This window comes from Helianthus annuus, chromosome 13 (genome assembly GCF_002127325.2).
Source record: "Helianthus annuus cultivar XRQ/B chromosome 13, HanXRQr2.0-SUNRISE, whole genome shotgun sequence".
NCBI classification, from domain to species: domain Eukaryota; kingdom Viridiplantae; phylum Streptophyta; class Magnoliopsida; order Asterales; family Asteraceae; genus Helianthus; species Helianthus annuus.
The window spans coordinates 103,560,282-103,567,684 of NC_035445.2; positions in this window are offsets into that span (position 1 = coordinate 103,560,282).

Here is a 7,403-nt window from a genome sequence, read left to right on the forward strand (position 1 = left end):
GAGTATTCGGGAATGTCCGGGAGATTCAAAAATTGGGTGCAGGCCAACCATCTAGAGTGCTGGATAAAAATCGAACGGAAGTTTGTTCCTCCGGTAGACGGGTTGAATATGTTGAAAACCATCGCAAGTCTTACAGAGGCAGAGCAGATTGAATTCAAAGCAGAAAAGAAGATGGTTAGCATTCTGCAGCAAGCGATAAAAGAGGATATTCTAGTTCTGCTACAGCACGATGAGAGTGCACAGTCGATATGGCAAGCTTTAGAACAGAAATTCAAAGGCAGTGCATCGATGATCAAGAGTAAGAAGGCACTAATAAAGAAAGAATTTGATATATTCACAGGAATTAAAGGTGAATCGACAAAGCAGCTTATTGAAAGGTATTGTCATCTGGTGGTAGAGATGAGAAGGTTGAAAATTGAAAAGACGAATGAGGAGTGGATAGACAAGTTATGTGATGCGCTTCCCTATAAGGAATGGGGAACGTACTTGATGATGTTGAAAAACAGATCAGATTTTGTGAATTACAGTTTGAGCGTGTTTATAGAGAAAATTGAAGCTCATGAGTTGGAGTTGGTAAAGATCAAGAAGATGAATTCAGCGAATATGCCTCAGGATGTGTCTTTGTATTACAAGAGTAGTCCGGCAGCATCGAATGTTCAGAGTCCGAAGATTCAAACCGGTTTTAGTGCAGACAACACTTCACCTGCTGCTCCTAATGCCTATCAGTCAAATCAGTCGACTCCATTTGCCAACTACGAGCCGAATGTCAAAGTCTCAGAGCCGAATTCTCCTCAAAGTTCTACAGGGTCAAATCAACAGACGTTTGTGTCCGGTGTGCAGTGTAACATTGCGGTTAACATCAAGAATGGGAATGAAATCACCGAGAATGCAGCCAAGCAGCACATCGCGTTACTGGCATCAGTTCTAGAAGCTTATGAAGGTTTGGTCGCTGGTAGGATCGGTAATCCCGATATGACTAAAGAGGATTACGATCAGATCGATCCGGAAGAACTGGAACTGATAGATATTAAGTGGTGTATGGCGAGTCTGGTACGAAGAGCTCAACGCTTTATGGAGATCACTGGTAGAAACAGTTTGTCAGGCCCTGATCAGAAATTAGGGTTCGATAAGTCAAAGGTTACTTGTTTTAAGTGCAAAGAACGTGGTCATTTCAAGCGCGAATGTCCCAATTGTGAAGTGCAGAATCATTAGAACCCGTTTACAAATGACTATTACAGACAAGCTATATATCATCGACCAAATCAACAATCTGCTGTTCAGAGGCCTCAGATTGAGAACATACCTTCGAAGGTGCTTATCGTAAACCAAGATGATGAGAAGGTTGCGTCTGGGTTTAGTTGGGATAAGTATATTCCAGGAAAGGATGATCAAGCAATGATGGCTGAGGTAGTTGAGATTACCGAGACTGTTGCAGGGTCGAAGGATGAGGTGGTTACTGAGAATGTCAGTGAAGTAGTTTCTGAAAGTATTTTTGAGTCTGGTTCTGAGGTGATTGAGGAAGTAGTTACGGAGATGGTAGATGAAGTTTCTGAAGAGGTGGTTGAAGAAGTTGTTGAGATTGCTGATCAGGTGGTTCCGGAGGTTGTTGAAAAGGTTTCTACAGATAGTTCTGTAAAAGTTGGAGAATCAGTGACTGAATTTCTCAACTTTCAATCACGACAGGAGGAATTTGTTTATACAATGAAATCTATTTTGCCTCCTAATGTTTTTGATTCTTTTGCAGATTATTTTGAAGAACCAAGAACTGGAATGTGTCCAAGATTTGAAGCAGAGAAAGAAGCAGTCGAGGAGGTGATCGACGTTTCCAAAGAGATGACTGAAGAAGTTCTAAAGGAGATTGCAGATAAAGCATTGATGAGCAAGTTGAAAGAGGTAGACACAGATTTTCAGGAATCAAGTGATAAGATGTCTGGTCTAGGAGAGGAAACTGGAGTCTTAGAGGTCAACTTGGTCAAAACGTCTGAGTCAGAGTCAAATCTTGTTGGTAAAGTTGTTTGTGAGGATGAGATTAGAGATGAAAAAGTTTCAATCCCCGATACACCGTGTCTAAGTTGTTCACAACCATGCACGGGGTGTCTTGACAAAGACACCAAGTATCAGGAATTAAAACAGCATGCAGATTTGGTGAAGTTTGACTTAGAGCAAGTAAAAGAGGCATACGACACATTGTCTAGGTTAATAAAAATGATCCAAAAAGAGAGTCTTGAAAACGATAAAGCAACCAAGCTGGCACAATCAACTTTATTTGATAAACAGAGAGAAGTCAATTTTCATTTAGATACAATCGCATCTTTGAGAAAAGAGCTTGAGTTGACTAAAATTGAAAATGATAGAATTGATCAGAAATTAATGAGTTATGTGGCGTCATCATATGTGTTAGAGCAAATTGTGCCACAACAACCACATGCTTCACCTGCCTTTAACAGTGTTCCACCCCCAATGTGGAATCATTATACACATAAATATCCAGATGGGGTGGAAGCTGCATTAAACATCAAGCTGAAAACACTTGAGAATGATTTACCTGATAACATTGACATCACTTTCACTGCGTCTGACACTGATAACGAATCCCAGGTTATCAAAAATGTTATTGATCAGGTGTTGGACGATGAGAGTGAGAAATCTGAGAAGGCAAAATCAGTGGAGTCCGGTAGTGATTCTGAGGAGGACGGAAACTTTTTAGATCGTTATTTGTCAAAAACGGATAAAAGTGCGGATGATGATTTGATTATGGTGGCTTACACTATGGTTGGGTCTGACAAACTTTACTCCAACACCGAGTTTCCGCTTCAGAACGTCAAATTCGAGAATGTTGAGAAAGTTTTTAAGTTGGTTGAACTGAGTGTTAACGAAATCAAGAAAAATGATTTTTTTTCGAAACTGAAAAAAAACAGTTGGTTCTTCACGTCCCACTAGTTCAGAAAAGATAGATGGGGTGGGTAAAAGACAAAACAAGAAAAATCAGTTAAAGAATAAAGGTATTGGTTTTGAGAAGAAAATGACTAAGCAGGTGGTCAAGCCAAAAGATAGGATTGATGATGTGTTTATTGCTGGTCCTAGCACTGAAATTGAAAAAGATTATATATTTAGTCAAAAGGCCATGGACGACTTCAATGCAGCACAAAAGCTAAAAGTGGAAATTGTCACAACCACTTTTGTAGAATATGATAAGCGTGTGTGTTATCGTTGCAATGAAGTTGGCCACATGGCGAAGCAGTGTAAGAAAGTGATTGAAAAACCGGTTGTGGTAAAAGCTGTTAATAAACAAATGGTTGAGAAACCGAAGGTTGAAAAACCTAAGGTTGAAAAAAAAATGTTTCAAAACAAATCATTCAAAAACCTCGACCAAAATCACCGGTCGTTGCAAAAGATAAACAAGTGATGGTTTCGCCAATCCGAATTCTTAAACGGGGTAAAAAGTTGAAGTCGGAAGATAAGCCAAAATCGACTTTCGAGATTGGCGAGTCTTCTAAGTCTCCCAAGACTTCGAAATTTTACCCTAAAGCAAAAATTTTTGACAATCAATCATGGGTTGCAAAATCTAAACCATCTGATGAGATCAAAAGGATGGAAAGTGTGTTGAAAAATGAGTCACAGTTAGTGAAAGATGATGTTGCTGTGTTTGAGTCTGAAATTGATCTGTTTTTATCGGAATTTCCCAAACTCCATAACAAAGTGAAACAAGATAAAAAGGAAATTGAGTCAAATGTCACATTTAACTTTTCTAAAACAAATAAGAAATGCAATGTAGTTTTTGGGTCTGTGTCGGAAGTTAAAAAGTCGTGGGCATCATTGTTTAACTGATGTGTTTGTGTGCTGATTGCAGGAGCTGCCCAAGTCTATGCCATCCAGGTGGATAATGGACAGCGGAGCGTCGCGACATATGAAGGGATCCTTAGCACTATTATATGATGTCAAATCAATTAATGGAAGCTACATTGGATTTGCTGGTAACCAAGGTGGCAAGATTGTTGGTCAGGGAAAGCTCACAAACGGCATCATATCTTTCGACAAAGTGAATTATATTGTTGAATTGACGAACAATTTGTTAAGTATTTCACAAATTTGCGACAAAGATTTTAGCGTACATTTTACAAAAACAGAATGTTTGGTTTTAAAGCCAGGGTTTAAAGTCCCTGATGAGTTAGTGCTGTTGCGTGCTCCTAGGGTTAATGATCTTTACATTTTAGACATGAGCACTGCAACACCAGCAACTCCTCAAAAACAATGTTTTGTAACAAAATCTAAAGCAACTGAGAAAGAGTCAATTATGTGGCACAGAAAAATGGGTCATATACACGTTCGTAAAATGAATTTTCTTGTGCACAACGATTTGGTAGAAGGTGTGAATGTTAAGAATTTTCATTTACCTGATGATTGTGTTGCTTGTAAGAAAGGTAAACAGGTACGGAAGTCTCATCCGCTAAAGATGCTCAACACTATCCGGTTACCTCTTGAGAGATTGCATATGGATCTCTTCGGGCCGGTCAACGTCAAAAGCATCAGTGGAGATTCTTACTGTTTGGTGGTTACAGATGATTATGCAAGGTTTTCATGGATTGTTTGTTTGGAGAAGAAGGACGAAACATTTGATGCTTTGATGGTTTTATTCAAAAAGATGGAAACAGTGTACAAGCTGCCAATCAGAAGAATTCGGAGTGATAACGGAACTGAGTTCAAGAATAACAAAATGTACGAGTTGTGCAACGAGAAAGGGATACTACATGAATTCAGTGCGCCGTACACACCACAACAGAATGGTGTGGCTGAACGAAAGAATAGAACTCTGATCGAAACCGCACGTACTATGTTGGCAGATTCCAAGCTTCCGATTTTCTTCTGGAGTGAAGCAGTGTCAGCAGCTTGCTATACACTGAATAGAGTTCTGACAGTGAAGAAATATAAAAAGACTTGTTTCGAGCTGCTACATCGCTATAAGCCAAATCTTGAGTTCTTGGAACCTTTTGGCTCTCCGTGTACTTTCATAGATGTTGATGGTAAGTTCGGAGCAAAAGCGAATGAAGGATTTTTCGTAGGTTATGCCAGCCCGTTAAAAAGGGTGTTTGTACCATGCCTGGGGAAGGTGATTCATGTGACAACTCGAGTTTCCACGATTTCCATCTTCGCATTAATTGCGCGTTAATTGTTTAAGTGCTTGTTAAAACGACTTGTTTGTTTCACAACTATTAAATCGTATTGTGATTGTTATGATATATATGGTGGGCCTTATAAGTGAGTATGTTAATATATGGTTTATATTAATATATGGTTGTATGTTTGCTAGTATATGGTGGTATGAGAAAATATTAGTATGTTTTATTATTAAACATGGAATCCTTGCCGAAAACCAAACCCCACCCCACGAAAACACACACCTCACGAAAACGCTAGGTGTTTTCGTCTATTAAGAGGCCAACGAAAACAAGAATGGGCCTTGGCCCAGTGACGATCTGTTATATGCTTTGACTTCCAACCTATACGTAAAAACTGTTAATCGGCAAACCCTAGACAACTCTCATTCTCTCTCGCCTCTCTTTGAACCTGACGGCTGCCTTCATCTTGTTCGAAATCAGATTCCTCGTGCTTAACCATTCCTAGTTCGGTTAGTGTTTTATTTGTTTAAGTTTGTTTTCATTCTTAATGTATGGCTATATTATGAACATGATCTGGACTATGATACAAACGCTGAGTGATGATTTAATGTGTGCGTGATGCCTTGAAAATGCAATCGATTGGATATGGAACACTACTTGTTGTCGGCCATTGTTTTTATAAGTATGCATGAGAATTGTCAATAGCATGTGATGGTATGGAATAATTCATATAAAGTGGCGGCTATAGTGTCTGTGGTACATGTGTGATGTTTAGGTATGGATGATTATATATATGCATAAAATCTAGGTTTTTTTTTGGTCCAATGAACTCTTGAGGTGGTTAGGGATTGTCAGCCATGTTTATTAAAATAAAAAGACTCTCATGTGATTGTTTATGGGGTGAATGTATGGGGGGGGTTAATCGATGATGGAACTGACATCATATCATACTTTGAGTTGCATATGAACTTTAGGGAATAGTGCATGAAATGGCGGCTAGAGTACAAAAGTCAATTGTCAGAAGGTTGCAAGAAGTCATGTGACTTTGGGCGGCCAAGTATTCCGATTGGTAGGGTTGGGCGGCCCAAAGGGGGTATTGGTTACTTTATTGGCCCAATAATGCTAGGGAACCGAATTTTGTGGGTGGCGGCTAATCTTACACGTGACCATCTCAAGTTATTTGACTTATATATTTTCGGTCCTATGGCATTTGGCGGTGGCTGTTGATGTCGGCCACTTGGGTTTTTGTGACATGATTATTATTACTGGAACAGTTTTGGTTTTTGACGAAACAAGAGGGTGTTTCGCCAAAGGGGATCTTGACGAAACAGAAAGTGTTTCGCCAAGGATAGGTTGGCGAATTAGAGGGGGTGTTTCGCCAAGGGTAGTTGGCGAAACAGAATGTGTCTCGTCAATTATGTGTTTCACCAAAATCTGTGTTTCGCCAATTTAAATACTTTGCACAGTAACATGATTTAACTCTGTTAAATGTTAACTGGATTATTTAACTGCTGTTAAGTGATGTGCATGACTTATGTGATAACGGATACATGCTAGTACTTCTGTGATTATGCCTATACGTGAACAACTTGGATATAAACTGATTATGCATACGTGCGTATTTAGGATGTGGTTGATTAACTGTGAGCACTTACTTAGCATACCGAGCAAACCAAGGTGAGTTCACCCACTCTTACTAAGGCATGGGATTCCCAGGGCTTGGGAATGGGATTGAAAGGATAAGGTTGAATAGATTCATACGGACACTATTACTAGACTACCATACCATCGTCCTCGGTTGTGCAGGATACATACGTAAAACCTACGTATACTTGTATTGCCCACTGGCCTCAGGTTGCGAAGGACACTCACGTAAAACCTACGTGGACTTATACTCACTACTGCCTCGGTTGTGTCAGGCACTTACGTAAAACCTACGTAAACCCCCGCGTACCCCTATCCTCGGTTGTGAAGGATACTTACGTAAAACCTACGTAAATTTGTACGTATTACTGTTCTCGGGATATGTAGAACACTTATGGTTACGAATAGTCTAGTGGTTATACACATGGGAAGCCCCCACCAATAGAACATACTATCGGCACAGTAGAGCCACATGTTACAAACGAACTTACTATTACGCATTTACTTTCTGTGAACTCGCTCAACTAGTTGTTGATCCTCTGTTACATGCCTTGCAGGTCGTTAGATTCATGGAGCTTGCACAGGGAGGAGCTGGTCGTTGTGGGCTTGGACCGTGATTGTCTTGTTAAACACTTATGACAT